This window comes from Pseudorca crassidens, chromosome 4 (assembly GCF_039906515.1).
Source record: "Pseudorca crassidens isolate mPseCra1 chromosome 4, mPseCra1.hap1, whole genome shotgun sequence".
NCBI lineage: Eukaryota > Metazoa > Chordata > Mammalia > Artiodactyla > Delphinidae > Pseudorca > Pseudorca crassidens.
In genome coordinates this window covers 72698416-72714045 of record NC_090299.1, presented here as the reverse complement: position 1 = coordinate 72714045, position 15630 = coordinate 72698416, and the positions used below count along the sequence as shown (strand labels likewise).

Below are 15630 nucleotides of genomic sequence, written 5' to 3'. Positions count from 1 at the left end.
AAAGGGTCTGGGTGATAAGGTTAATTTATATTGCATTGCAGTGATAAAACCTTATGATGCTATCACAGAGCATAAATCAGTTTTTATTGCTCAATCAATGCAGGACTCTTGAAAGATCAAAACACTTTACATTTCTAAAGCTCTGTATCTTTTAAAAATAATCAGAGGCAGGAAAAAAAAAAAAAAAGCGGGTAGCCCCATAAGGAATTCAATTTAAATATTTGAGTTTTCTGTCAACCAAAAAAATTTTAGATAAGATGGTTTGATTTATCCCCAAGCTCCAGACATGGGGGAGGGTGAGGAGAGGAAAAATAAAAAAGAAGGAAAGAATCAGACAATTGTTAGCCAACTTTGTTGTAAGAAGGACCAAAAAGATTGGCCCAAATCTTATTCTATCTGTGTGCCAACTATAATTTAGTAAAAGATAACACACTGTGGCTATGCATTTCTGCTTCATATCACGGGTCAGAATTTCTGGTGTGTCTCATTTCCATATACCAACAGATACATAACTGTGAACAGTAAGGAAAAGGGCTGGAATTTAAACATAATAAAACATTGATATTTGAAATCTGCTTATCATTAAAAAAAGAAAAATCATGCTCTGATATCCTAGATGGCTGGAATGCTTTTTCTAGCAGCATTGAAAGCTATGAAATGTACTTTAAACTATGCACTGTTCTCTCAACCCCTGCTGTCAATTCTACTGAAGTACACATTTTTTTGACTGTGATAGAGGCTTCTGGTATTTTTGAGACATTAAACAGATATTTTAATTCTAGATTGAAGACTTTTCTTATATTTAAATTCACTGGGAGGGATCCCATTATATAAAATTTCTCAGTAAAAGGTAAGTTAATATTAAAACATCATGAGCACCAAGAGAAATAATCATCATTCTCTTAGGGGAAAAAAGTTGAATTGCCAAAAGAAAGAAAAAAATTCATTTTATCATTTCACATATAAACATATGCCTTCTTTCCAAGAGATTGTTATTAAATTGTCAGTTAACTAAACATACATGTTCCAGAAAAGTGGTTTTTTAAAACATTGTAAACTGAATTGCATTTTTCCCACTGGCTTTTCATCATGGAAAATGTATTCTGAAAGTAAAAAACAAATGGACTCTAAGAAACCCATTTGTTTGGACCCAAAATGTTCACTCACAGAGTAAGATGCCCATCTCAATCTCTCCATTTACAGAGAATCTGTTCCTCTGGACTGACACTGTGGTTGGGGGATCTTCACCGGTTTTCCCATAGCTCTCTGCAGAGTGGCTATATTTAATGGCTGGCAGAAAGAGCCTATTAGGGCTAAAGTGAAACAGATCTCTTTATGACACTGTTCTTTGTTCTGCAGCCAGATTGTTTGAAAAAGTATTCTATGCTCAACGCCTGTTTCTTTATTATTTTCTTGCTTATTAATCTAGTGTAGTCTGGCTTCTGGTACTTTTTTGCTGACAAGTCCTCTGGGCTACTAAATATAAGGGCATTTTTCTCAGCCCTCATTCTTCTTCATTTCTTTGCGATATTCACTACCAGATTGTCACCACTTTCTTGTACGTCTCTCTCTGTTTTCTGGGACTTCCGGCTCTCCTGATTGTGATGGAGTGCAAAGTCAGTTACACATGGAGGTGAATCACAGTTCTGCTACTTATTAGCCAAATTTCAATTTATTTATCCATAAAAATGGGGAAACTATTTCCTGGAATTTTGAAGGAGAAAGAAAGCTCTGAGCAGAGTGAAGTCAGACAAACTGGAATTGGTGTGCTGCAGTTATATTCTATCTGTGGGGAAATCTACGTGGGAAACTATATTATAAGAGGGTTGTAAAATCAAACCAAACAAATCAAATTAGGTGATTTCCCCCTTTCTTTCTTGGAAATGTACCAATTCATTCTTTCCACTTAAGTTGTCTTTTTCTAGCCTTTACGCTGAATATTTCCCTTTTGATAACGCATTCTTTCTTTAAGCAGAATTCTAAATAGTTTTTCCATTTTCAGCTTAGTTATTACCTCTTCCCTGACTCTGTTCACCCCCCAAATCACCTTGGCTGTATTTGGGATTCCCAAGCCTCAGTGGTCACACTTTTACAGGAAAATCTCTTGAGCTACGTTTCCAGATGATAATCTGATCCAGTGCGTTGTGAAGCTTCTGAATTCACTCTCCTTGTTTGGCAGCACTGGAGTGTTAGCGCCACATAATCACCATCAGTGTCTCTCTTCCAAATGAAATGTGATGAGTGTTTTCAACCATTTGTGAAAAGACTAGCCTTTAACCAACACATTTTCTAGCTCTGAGCCACTGACCAAGTTCTAGTTTGTTTTGTCCATCCTAAAATGTGATGTCCAGAGCTGAGTAAAGATGTGTTGTTCTTTGCCTCTTTTTGGACACCATACTTCTCTTAATGAAGTCCCAGATGAAATTAGTGATTTTTGCTTCCCACCAGTGCCACACCCACTATCATTTCCTCCTTTTACGGCTTTGAAAAATAGCTTAAATCAAAACACTAAAATTTTATTCGATGTATACTTTTTTCAACATTATTGAGAGTACTCTGCTTCCTACTATTGGTATTGAGTTCATCCAGTTCTGTGTTTTGATCACATTTATATCTTTTGCCTTCATTGTGGAGAATTTTGTTTGGGATTAAGGGGAACATGTATGCATACACATCCATGTGTACGTGCGTGTGTGAACTGGGTGTGGAGATTGTGAAACTTTGCAAAATGGATAGGTTAAAACCTAATAAGACTAACGTACCATTTGATATATGGTAATTGATAAGAGATAAGAAAATCTGGATGCCTCATAGGGAACATGCACTATTGAACTCTCACATATCCTTGTCTTCATGTATTAGCTCTTGCCACAGTTTGGGGAATGAGGAAGGGAATTGACTTTTATTGGATAGCTACTTTGTTTCAGGCATTATAACAAGTTTACATAGTTTGTTTCATTTAATCCTCCCAGTAGTCTTGTCAGTTTGGTACTCTTCTCCCCCCTCCCCAGATCTCAACCCACCCTTCTGCTGTGCAGTGCTGGGCAGACCACATCCTGCTCTTCAGCTGGCTTCCTGGTGGGCTACACTGATGAGGGGTGCCAGAGGGAAACTGCAAGTCTGGAAGGGGAAGAAGCAACTTGCCTCTTTCCCCCTGCTGCCTGTGGATTTTGCTTCTGCTTGTCAGTGTCATGCCAGCAGCACGTCTTCACCCCGGCAGTGGCAGGTCCTTCCTGTGGGAGCAACTGAACCCAGTTTGCAGTTCTTCCAGTACTTGCAGAACCTGCTTCATGGCACCCCCTCCTCAGAGGCACCAACATAGCCAAGTAGCACTCCGTTCTCAAGAGGTATAATTCCAGCCTCTGTGTTTCTTCCATCCTACTGGTGGTAGCTGCTTCCAACAGTTGCTGCCTGCATGATACCTTGGAGTTCTCGTTTACCTTTCAGTTACCCAGTTAACAATTCTGTATGTTAAATTTTCTCTGCTCAAATAACTGGTGTATTTTCTACCTTCTGCCTGGGCCCAGCCAGGATACAACCCGGGTCTGTCTGACTTCTGTATCAGGAATAAAACTGGTGGGGGTGGGGGTGGGCAGCTGCTACAGAGCCACAGACACAGATATGGTTGTGCCATTCCTCTGTCTAAAACCATTTGATGGTTCCCCATTGCCTGAAGATAGTGTCCCAACTCCTTAGCATGCTATTTATAGAAATCTTTCTGACTTCTAGCCTCATGCTTCACCCATCCACTCAAATTGCTTTTCCTCCCTACTCCCCATTCCTCAGCAGGAACTTCTGTAGATCCAGGTCTTTGTTGTTTTCACCTGAAATATTCTCGTTTGATTGTCCCTCCAGGTTTCCTCCACCCTTCTCTACCTGTGCTTCTGGCGGCTAACCGTTATGGACTGCCTCAGCACGCTTTTCTGCCCTTGGCCTCTCAGTTCGGTTTGGCCAATGGGAGGCATGGGCAGGAGATTTAGAGGGTGGGGGGAGAGTATGGTTAGGGTATTGTTTGCCTCGCTTCATCCCTGCTAGCATGCAATTGGTTGCTTCCCTCTACCCTTCCCTTGTTGGTTTTCCTTAACACTCCTGATTTCCCTTAGCCTAACTTCTTAGGCATTCCTGTTGTTATGTTTGCCTTATTTTTCCTGTTAGAGTGCCATCTTTTTCCTGCTGGGACCTTGACTAATATAACCACTCACTTTACACTATGTGCTTGTGCACACAGGCATGCACACACACACACAAACACTTTCCTGTCAAACCCACCTTATTTTTCATGATCTAGTACAAATGTCACTTTCTCTGTGGAACCATATCTAATTCCCCTTTAACCTTCTTCCTACACCCTCCTCAGCAAGCTGCATTGATTGCTCTGGCTTCTGAGGACCCACAGCTCTTTCTCTTATTTCTCTTAGTGCTCTGTCTTAGCACTTAACCACAGTGCAAAATAGTTAAATGTGTGTGGATCCAAAACTTTGCTAGACAGTGTCCATTTCATATTCTCCATTGGCTGTTTGGCTTGGTATATAGTGTGTGGCTTAGTACTTGCTGCTTGAATGAATGGATTGCCTGATGCATGTGAATGAGTAGTAGACGGACAATGTGTATTTCTACTTTCAGTTATATGCATTAATATTTCTATTTACAACTTTCCTTTATGATATTTCTTGTTCTTCCTGATATATTGTAGCATCTGATCATGTCTTCTTTCTTGATGCTCTTCCCTTGGTCTTCATGTCACTCTGCTCTTCTGGTTATCTTTCTCTTTCTGATAATTGTTTTATGCTTTTTTTCCTTAATTCTAGTTTCCTGGAAGACTATAGATATATTTGTATCCCCTGTTGTACCTTGCACATGGATACTTGGTTAATAATTGCTACTGATCTTAAAGCCTGACCCTACTTCCCTCCTCCCTCCAAAAAAAGAATGCTCATTTCATCCTTCAGGCTTTTAAAATTCTCCCCCAACGTTTTCTCCATCATATCTCACATCCCCTGTCATTCTTTCTAAAAGATGACATCTTCTATCCCTATCGGTACTGTTTTTGTTCATACTTCTATTATAGCAGTTACCACCAGACCCTGAGTAGTTGGGCCTGAGAATTCTTATCTGTGCTTCTTAGTATTGTCCACACCTAACACAAGACCTTGAAGTTACTATATACTCAGTAAGTGTTTATGGAATGAATAAATAAATTCTTGAATTAATACTGTCAGTTGGTATTTGTTATGTATTTATTTAATGGATTGCTTTTTCTATCTCCCTCCTATGGAATCCAAGAGTGACACTGATTTAGAACATCAGTTCTCAAAACTCTTTGGTCTCAGAACCCCTTTACATTGTTAAAAGCTATTGAGGGGAATTCCCTGGTGGTCCAGTGGTTAGGACTCGGCACTTTCACTGCTGGGGGCCCAGGTTCAATCCCTGGTCAGGGAACTAAGATCCTGCAAGCCATGTGGTGCGACCAAAAAAAAAAAAAAAACGCTATTGAGGTTCACAACAACCTATGAACAACAAAAAAAGAAACTACGTGGACACCAAGAGCTTTTGTTTATGTGGAGTATATATTTTTTTTAACATCTTTGTTGGGGTATAATTGCTTTACAATGGATGGAGTATATCTATTGATACATGTGAGACAGATAGAAAGAAAATATCACGTCAGGAACTCAAGCAGGGAAAATTTTAAAAATATTTATTAATTAATATAAAAATATTATAATAAACCTATTACATGTTAATGTAACATATTTTTGTGAAAAATGACTATATTTTCTCAAATAAAATAATGTAGGGAGAAGAGTGGTACCACTTTACATTTTTGCACATCTCTAACGTCTGGCTTAATAGAAGACAGCTGTATTCTCATATCTGCTTCTTCATTCAATCTGTTGTGATACATTATTTTGGATAAAGTATATAAAGAAAAGCTGACCTTAAAAAGATACGTAGTTGAAAAAGGAAGGAGTATTTTAATAACTTTCCAGAAAATTGCAGATATTCTTTGATACTACACCAGGTTTACAAGAGGTAATTTCTTACAGGTTAATTGCAATGTGGAATATGAAACCATATTGCTGAATTTTCCATACTCTGGTACATTAAAACCCATTGGTGTCTCTTGCACTTTGAGTGGCTCTTTTTTTTTTTTTTTTTTTTGCGGTACGCGGGCCTCTCACTGTTGTGGCCTCTCCTGTTGCGGAGCACAGGCTCTGGATGTGCAGGCTCAGCGGCCATGGCTCACGGGCCCCGCCGCTCAGAGGCATGTGGGATCTTCCCGGACCGGGGCACAAACCCGCGTCCCCTGCATCGGCAGGCGGACTCTCAACCACTGCACTACCAGAGAAGCCCTGAGTGGCTCTTTTATGCACATATTATTTTATAGCATTGTACATTATCACTTGGGCAATATTGGTTCTTTAAGTTATGCAGATTTTCGAAATGTTGACATATATTATAAAATATAACAAAGCCACATTTGTCAATATCACCACTGATATCATTAGAAAATCTTTAAGTATTAGGAATGTAAAGATATAGGGGCAGATACAAGTTTTCCAAAATTATAATTTCACATGAAAACTTGAGTTTCGATATTGACAATACAAACTGTTAATTGTTTTCCTTGAAGTGACAGATTCACTTCATTTACTTGTTGGAAAAAATGTGTGAAGAACCATACTTTTTCAGTTGTCTTTTCGGTAAAAATTTTATGCCATTAAAACAGTGTGAACAGCAGTTCACAACTCAAGTAATCACATCAGTGCTTTTCCTTGAGGCAATGGTTGCACTGATACTTTGGTTGCCCCAGAAGTGCTTTTTGTATATTTCCCATTTCTTTACACAAAATATTGATGTTTTCTTAAGGGTTGAGATTTGATAAAATTAGTAACATTTGATTTTTCATCATGGCCATTCTGAAAGTGAAACTGACTACTCGTATAATTTGGTACCACTGCCTTGATTGGTGCTAAGGCACTGGCACTTTTACCCACCACCGTTTTTGTACTGTCAATGCAAACACAGGATAGTAACAAAATCAAGTAGCATCTTTGTATTAGTATGAAAATAGTTCTGACTTTTCTGACTACTTGAAAGTGCCTCAAGGACCCAGGGGTCCATGGAACACCTTCGAGAACCATTATTTAAAAGAGCATCATATTCTCTGGGGTCCAAGATTAGCACAGTTTTCTAGAGGTCATTGGAATCAGTAGAAGGGGGAAAACTCATTGAAATTTTTTCTATACATTATCCAGATTTAGCCATAATAGACAATTGTTCTCATTCATTTAAAAGGTATTTATTATGTGTTCATAGTATATAATTAGGTCCTTGTAGGGGATAGGAAACATGAAAAAATACTGTCTTATTTTCAGATGAACAAGTTAATTAACTTTTCTGAATCTGTTTTCCTGTCTTCAAAATGGGGATTCTATTGTCTGCTAACCCGACAATTAGATGAGATGATTTATTATGTAATATATAAATGTTTGTGAAATTCAGCGTGTTCTGTAAAAGGAGGATATAGCATGATAAAATTATTTACTGCCTCCTGGGCAGATAAAAGACATTATAAAAAATAATGACCAATGGTCATACAATTGCATATGAAGAGTATTCTACCAGATTTAGGGATGGAATTACATTGCCTGTATGATTGCTTCCTGATCATCTTAGTTGGAAAACATGTGACTAGAGTAATGATTTCCAGAAGTGAAAGTGGAGATTGGGGTTTTAGTTACCTAGTGATTATGTTGGAGCCTAAGTAGTGAATTTCTAAAGGAAGTATAACGTAAGGGTGATCATCCAGGAAAAGAAAGTAGAATGAGTGAGAGGAGGGTTGAAGGCAGAGTCGTAAGGAACACATCCATTTAGGGGCGTGAAGAAGAAGAGGATCTAGAGAAAGAGACAGAAAGAGTTTTTATTGAATTAATGATTAATAATGCCCGAAAACCTTAAGGTCACTAAGCACATATTTCTTTCTTACACTTCATCACCTAAAACAGAACCTGAATTGCCTCTGTTTCTCTGTTTCCCCATCCACAAAATGGGAATCTGAATTTCTAATATCCCATCTTCAAGCATCTGCCCTCTGGCTCTATGTTTTTAAGTTTAACTGGTGCATCTTTTTCTTCATTTTTTTCTCCTCCTCCTCTTATTAATCTTTATATTTTCTCAACAGAAGGGATCCTCAACATATGAGAATATGGGCTAGGAGTTTAAAAACCCCAAGGGAAGATCCATTGCTGTGGGAGTTGCTTTACTTGGAGGCTATTCTTTCCAAGTCAGGGTAGACCCACCAAGGAAAGGCTGCTTACCTGGCAGGCTGGTAATCTGCCCCTTAGATAACAGGGGTAATCTGTCTGTTCCTTTCTGTGCTCTCTGCTGAGTTTATAAACACTGATGCAGTGTTTAACTTAGCCTCAGGAAGGCTGCATTTCCAAAGAAAGCCAAACCCTAAGTGTTTCTGGTGGTTTTATATTTCACTGTTTTTGTAAAAATTTCAGGGAGAGCTGTTTATTTTCTATTTGTGACCTGTGGTCTTGCAGCAGTTATACTTTATTCTGTACTATCCTGAAAACATATCTTGCAATAGATTTCTCAATTTTGGATCCATTTGATTGAATTGATTCATATAATTAAAATGATCTTTTCACATTACTTTCTTATTCTGTCTTTGTAATACTACAGAGCTCAAAAATTTGTGTAACAAGAAACATATACTGTTTAAAGGATATCCTAGGAAATCCTTCTTCAGTATTCATAGTGTTAAAAAAATGGACATCAATTCCCAGCTGGGTTTTATCCAAGTTTCACTATACAGATGGCTGTATATACTGCCCTTCAAATCCCTACGGGAGAAGATTTATACTGTCTTCCCTCTTCCCCCCCTTAATAACCTGTTTCAATGCCTAATAGTCATCACGATCGTGGAATTTTTTTCTCATGTCTGACTTAAGTTTCTCCACCTGCATGTTAACCATATTTCTTTGTCCTTTGACCTCAGTAGAGGTGGGAAACCGACAGTTATTATTACTCTTATATTTCTTTTTCTGTTGAAAGCCAATGCTTCATCCATTGTACAAATCAGTGATAGTAATAGACTCAGATTTCCCAGAGAAAAATACTGGTCTGTTCATTTCACATGAAACAGACATTATTTTATATCAGAACCAAGAGACTATTTAAAAAGTAAAATAGTGTTTAAAATTCGTAGCATAGCATTAGTAAAATAAAAAGTAATTGTCTATCCCCCCTCCCTATCATCTTACTCTTCAATGTAACCTTTGCTCTGAAATCAGTATCTTGCCTTCCAGGCCTTTTGTATGTAATTAGGTAAGAAAGTAAGTAAATAAGCAAGTAAACAGACAATGAGAAAAATAAAATAAAGGTGCATACTAAGAGTATGGCAATGTGGTTTCCATTGTGACTTTTTTTTTTCTCCTCTCTCTCTTATTAGAGTTTTGGCTACCCAGCATAAAATACCATGAAGGAAACTTAATTATACAATTGTGCGAGGTTTTAAACATTGTATGTATACTTTAAAAATTATGTTAAGTTTGATCATATTTAAAATGTGTGGTTATATTGATAAACCATGGAAAACTATTTGGCAGTATCAACTTTAGAAGTGTACACTGATCCAGTGGTTTCACGCCTGGGCATGTATCCAATGGAAATGAGTCTACCAAAAGGTATGTAGTAGAACGTTCATAGCATCATTATTTATAATGGCCCTGAACTATAAAACCTAAAGATCCGTCAAAGTAGAATGGATAGAGAAACTATTATAGTCATATAGAACAATAAAACACAGTGAGAAAAAAAAAGATTGAGATTTTGGATGATGTTGAATTTAAAAAAGCAAGATACAAAATAGTGTATCTGTATAATTCTGTTTATTATGACGTTCAAAAGCAGACAAAAAAGTGAGTTGTGTTGAGAGAGTTAAAAGTAGTAGTTTGCTGTTGTGAGCTTATTGACTAGGTAGGTATTGACGGAATCTTCTAGAGTTCTGGACATATTCCATACCTTGATCTGGGTGGTGGTTACGTGGATAGATGTGTGTGTAACAGTGAACAGAACTACATACTTAAGATGTGTAAGCTTTACTTTATGTTATACCCCTCACTTTTCACCTCCATTATACCTGAGGCTTCTGAGTCTGAAATTGGTTGTATCTTCTGGGCAGATGGCCCCTCTTTGCTGCAGTGCCTTGTCACATATTCTAGGCAAAGCCTTTGGTGGGGGGGGGAGGGGAGGAAGTTCATTTTTACTGTTTGTTTTGCTGCATGATTTAGTACTCTTCTATTCCTCTGTTACTTCAATTAAAAACATTTTTTTTAGTGCATGACCATAGTATTATTACATATAAAAAAGCCAGAATTCTCTTATAGCTATAATTACCTGAATGTTCTCATTTCTGTTATTTCTCAGTTTCCTAGTATAACTAAGTACAGTTATATCTCCCAACTGAAAATTTTATTCAGGCTGTATTCTAATATGTATGGATTTATAGCTGTATGTCTTTTTCATAACTGGGGAAATTTGAGTGTAGGCTCTCTTCTTGAGATGATGAAAATGTTCTCAAATTATATAGTGGTGATGGTGGCATAACTGTGAATATAGTAAAAATCAGTGAATTGTACATTTTAAGGGTGAATTTTATGGTATGTGAGTTAAAGCTCATAAAGCTCTTGTTAAAAAAGAAGCTCTTAGAAATAAGGATATTATTGTAAAAATAAAATTCAGCCAAAGTTTAAAGATAAATCAAGAAAATTTCCTAAAATGTAGAAAGAACAGGACATTGAAAATATGATACCAAAGATAAAAGATATAGAGAACCAAGTCAGGAGGCCCAAGAACTATTAGAAGTTTCAGAAAGAGAGAGAAAGCAGAGGACAGGAAACTAGCAAAGAAAGAATGTAAGACTTTCCCAGATGTGAAGAAAGACATATCAAGTATATAGAATAGGCTTAACTGAAAAGCAAGTGGAAAGAATAAAAACCCTCTAAACTAGACACAATCACTGTGACTCCTCAGAGTTACAAGAGAATGAGAGGATCCTGTGGACCTCAAGATGGAAAAAAGAAGCTTATCTACAAAGGAACAAGAATGAGACTAGCACACATTTCTTATGAGCAACGCTGAGCCAGAAGATAATGAAGCAATGCATTATTTTCAACCTAGAATTGTAGATCCAGATAAACCGTTATTAAACTTTGAGGGCAAGAAAAAGCCTTTTCAGAGATAAGAGAACTTTGCTTTCCACACATCTTTTCCGAGGAAGTTACTTGAGGGTGTCCAGCAAAACAAGGCAGTATAGCAAGAAAGAAAAATCAGGGATTTAGCGAAGCGGTGTTCCAATAGAGGAGAGCAATAAAAGGCGTTCCAGGCTGCTGACTGTGCAAAAAGGCCTAAAGAACAATCTGCCCATGATGGAACAGGGGAATGAAGGAGTTTGGTAGTAAAGTATTCAGGGAGGGGAAAAAAAAACCCCCCAAAAACCCCCCAAATCAACTATACCTCGATTTAAAAAAAAACAACACAACACAACACGGACTTCAAAGATAAGACAGTGTATTAGAAATTAGGAGAGTTTACAACTTTGATTAAAGCAGGGAATGCTCCTCCCCCGCCCCCTCAGAAAAAGCCCATATGCATTCTAGGACCCAAGTGTATTCTATGCATAAGGAAATGTAATCATAGCTTGTACATTGGGTCTGTCATTAATAGTTATATAGTTTATAATGATACAAACACTATTGACTAATTTTGAAGTTTCGAATCATTCTATAGAAAAAGCACATTAGACTAAATTATGGTTACAAAACAAAATATAAATGCTATCAATCTTGACCGGATGAAAATAAAAGTACAGATGATTTGGAAGATGAAAGGGGGAAATACGAAGTAGAGGGAAGGGTAAGGGGGAACTAATATCCTCTGCTTAGAAGACGAAAAGCCATAGCATACCATCTGTAGTTGACAGAACAAAGAAGAAAGTTTAAGTATGTAATGTAAGTTACAAAGATAACCAGCAGATGGGGAGGAAAAGTGCTTGAAGTCTTGTCTGCTTATGGACTATCTCACGATCTCTTTGTTGTGTGTTCCTTTCTCTTTTTAATTCCTTTTTGTCTTTCTGATGAAATGAGAAGAGGATGTAAACCGATGTGTTCATGCTACCCTCTGAACCTTTCGTACATTATTTACAAAACTCCGAAACCATCTTTGGTACACAAGATTCTGGCTCTCTTATGCCAACTGTTGAATTAACATTTGAAATTTTCCCTGACAGTGCTGCCCACCAACCAACAGTTTAATATTAGTAGAGTTGCCACCATTGTCTACATATTAGTATAAGTGCTTTGGCTATAATTTACACGCATTCTTGGAAAACTTGTTTTGCAAAATCACATACTAGTTATCAAGGCTCGTGATAAAATAAATATCACTAGCAGGGCTTCCCTGGTGGCGCAGTGGTTAAGAGTCCGCCTGCCGATGCAGGGGACACGGGTTTGTGCCCCAGTCCGGGAAGATCCCACATGCCGCGGAGCGGCTGGGCCCGTGAGCCATGGCTGCTGAGCCTGCGCGTCCGGAGCCTGTGCTCCGCAACGGAAGAGGCCACAACAGTGAGAGGCCCGCGTACCTCAAACAAACAAACAAACAAACAAAAATCACTAGCAGAAGCCCATTCAAAAATCGATACAAATTTATAATTAGAGCACTAAAGTAAACGATAAAAATACTAGCACAGTTAAAAAGATTGGCCAAATTCCTATAGATAAAGACTATAGATAAAGAAACGTTACTGCATATATGGGACTTTATGTGAACAAAAGAGTTGAAGGTAGCTCACTGGAAGGTAATGTAAAGAGGAGCTGAGGCTGTTTGGTTATAGAACCAAACAGGAAGCACTTCCAAGACAGTGCACGTGGCCAAGCAGAGCCAAGAAGAACTAGGAATGTAATCAGTGCTCAGCTCCTCTTGTGGCTTGCAGGGTTCAGCTATGTTTGTTTATTTTGTGTCCAGCTGCTCTTATTTGGCGGCACAAAATGTTAAAATGAGAAAAAATGACAAATGAATAGATATTTTTGTGTAATATTAAAATTATTCATGTTTGCCAATTATGTGTGAGTTAATAAACCAGAGTTTTAACAGAACGTTATATTTAAATATTTTAATATACTTTGCCTTTATTATATTAGAAAAATGATTAAAAAGGAGAAAAATGAAATGCTGATATTTGATTTCTGGAAATACATCTCTTAAAACATAACTTTGAGGACTTCCCTGGTGGCACAGTGGTTAAGAATCCACCTGCCAATGCAGGGGACATGGGTTCGATCCCTGGTCCAGGAAGATCCCGCATGCCGCGGAGCAACTAAGCCCATGCACCACAACTACTGAGCCTGCGCTCTAGAGCCCATGTGCCACACTACTGAAGCCTATGTGCCTAGAGCCTGTGCTCCACAACAAGAGAAGCCACCACAATGAGAAGCCTGTGCACCGCAACGAAGAGTAGCCCCCGCTTGCTGCAACTAGAGAAAGCCTGCCTGCGCACAGCAGGGAAGACCCAATGCAGCCAAAAATAAATAAATTTATTAAAAAACAAAAAACAAAGCCCCCCCCCAAAAACATAACTTTGTTTATTCACATTTCACACACTGTGTTTTCATTCGTGTTTTCAGGACAATGATGAATAAAAAACATGCAATGGGGCTTCCCTGGTGGCGCAGTGGTTGAGAGTCTACCACCAGTAGAAAGATTGTTACTTTCTACCATTAAGACACAATTTGGGGATTAAATCAAATCTAGCACTGACAGAATACTTTTTTTTTTTTAAAGAAAATCAACAAAGAATCATATATGTGTAGATATTTTAAATATATCTTACCAAGCCACAAAGCAGGTTCAGAAAATTATAGTTTATCAAATGTATATAATAAATGGAAGAGTAAGTTCCATAATTGATTTGAATACAATGGAATTCAATATTATAAGGATCACAGACAATATAAATATATGAAATCCTTTTATTTTCCAGATATGTCCCCTTTCTCCCAAGAGATAATTCTATTTCAATAAGAGTTTCAAAATATACATAGAACTGATGGTGGTTAAAGTTTTGTGTTTGTTTCTTAACTAAATTGAAATCAGAAGCCCATTTCACTTCCTTAAAAACTATAAAAAAGAAAGCCTAATAGATTTTCTTACTTGAAAACTATTTTTCAAATTTCAAAATTGTCCCTTTTCAAAGAGTTGCTATGTATTACGCAGTTTTGATATAAAATAGCCCTTGTTTTTAGGACTTTAAAAAAATGTGTTGCAAAGCCTTCTTGGGTTGACATTTTAAAATCACCATGTAAATCTGCCTGACAAGTTTTTTTGGTTTTTTTAGTAATATGAGATGTGAACAAATGTTCTATTACTTTTTCAACACCTGGTTATAGTTGCTTGCAGTTTTAGTTGATATGAACTGAGAAGTTTTCTCAAGTTGTTAGCCTCACAGTATAGCATTTTTGGTAGTCAGTCAGTTGATTTTGACTTGTTTTATGTAAGATTGTGATTAAATTTATATTTTAAAAATGTCACTAGCCTATATTTTAAAGCATTTGTGTGAAGTACTCTTTTACTAAATTCCAATTAACATGTTACGAATTTTTACCAAAAAACCCCCCTGCTTTCATGACATATATAAGGAAGTGTTAATGGCTTGTGTGTGTAAGAAAAAGGTATACAGAAGGGAACAGAATGGAGCAGCAAAGGTGAATAATTGCTGATTCACAAGGTAGTGTTCTGTTGGCATTTCCTGTTATGAAATATATCCATTTGTTCCTTTGGATCTCATGCCTTATGTGGGAAGGCAGTATTATGTAAATATGGTCACTGAGTCCAAGTCTGAGCTAGGAAATTGCTAACTGGATAATAAGTTTAATAACTATGTTTTTGAATTGAAGGCATTCTTTTTTTAAAAAATATTTATTTATTTATTTACTTATTGGCTGTGTTGGGTCTTCGTTGCTGCACTGGCTTCCTCTAGTTGTGGCGAGCGGGGGCTACTCCTCGTTGCAGTGCATGGACTTCTCATTGGGTGGCTTCTCTTGTTGTGGAGCACGGGCTCTAGGGCATGCAGTCTTCAGTAGTTGTGGCACGTGGGCTCAGTAGTTGTGGCTCGTGAGCTCTAGAGCATAGGCTCAGTAGTTGTGGTGCACAGGCTTAGTTGCTCCACGACATGTGGGATCTTCCCGGACCAGGGCTCAAACCCAAGTCCTCTGCATTGGCAGGCAGATTCTTAACCACTGCGCCACCAGAGAAGTCCCTGAATTGAAGACATTCTTATCTTTAAATTGAACATATGGTTATTGCAGTCGAAATCTAAACAGACTGGTGACTTTCTCGGATGATTTCCATTTCTTGAGGTCTCTCTAAAGCACAGTTATGTTATGAATGGATTGTATGTATTCTGAGCCTTTCTTAAAAAATTTTTATTTATTTATTTTTTGCGGTACACAGGCCTCTCACTGTTGTGGCTTTTCCTGTTGCGGAGCACAGGCTCCAGACGCGCAGGCTCAGCGGCCATGGCTCACGGGCCCAGCCGCTCCGCGGCATGTGGGATCTTCCCGG

At 37.8% G+C, this 15630-nt stretch overlaps 1 protein-coding gene and 1 non-coding gene across 5 annotated transcripts in view; both read left to right on the top strand.

Moving 5' to 3' along the window:
* The window catches only part of SCFD2 (sec1 family domain containing 2), a 414129-nt gene that overhangs the window by 49004 nt on the left and 349495 nt on the right, over window positions 1-15630 (top strand). The window lies entirely within an intron of this gene.
* Window positions 5367-5439, top strand: TRNAE-UUC (transfer RNA glutamic acid (anticodon UUC)). The gene has a single exon. It is a non-coding gene; the product is annotated as a tRNA-Glu (tRNA).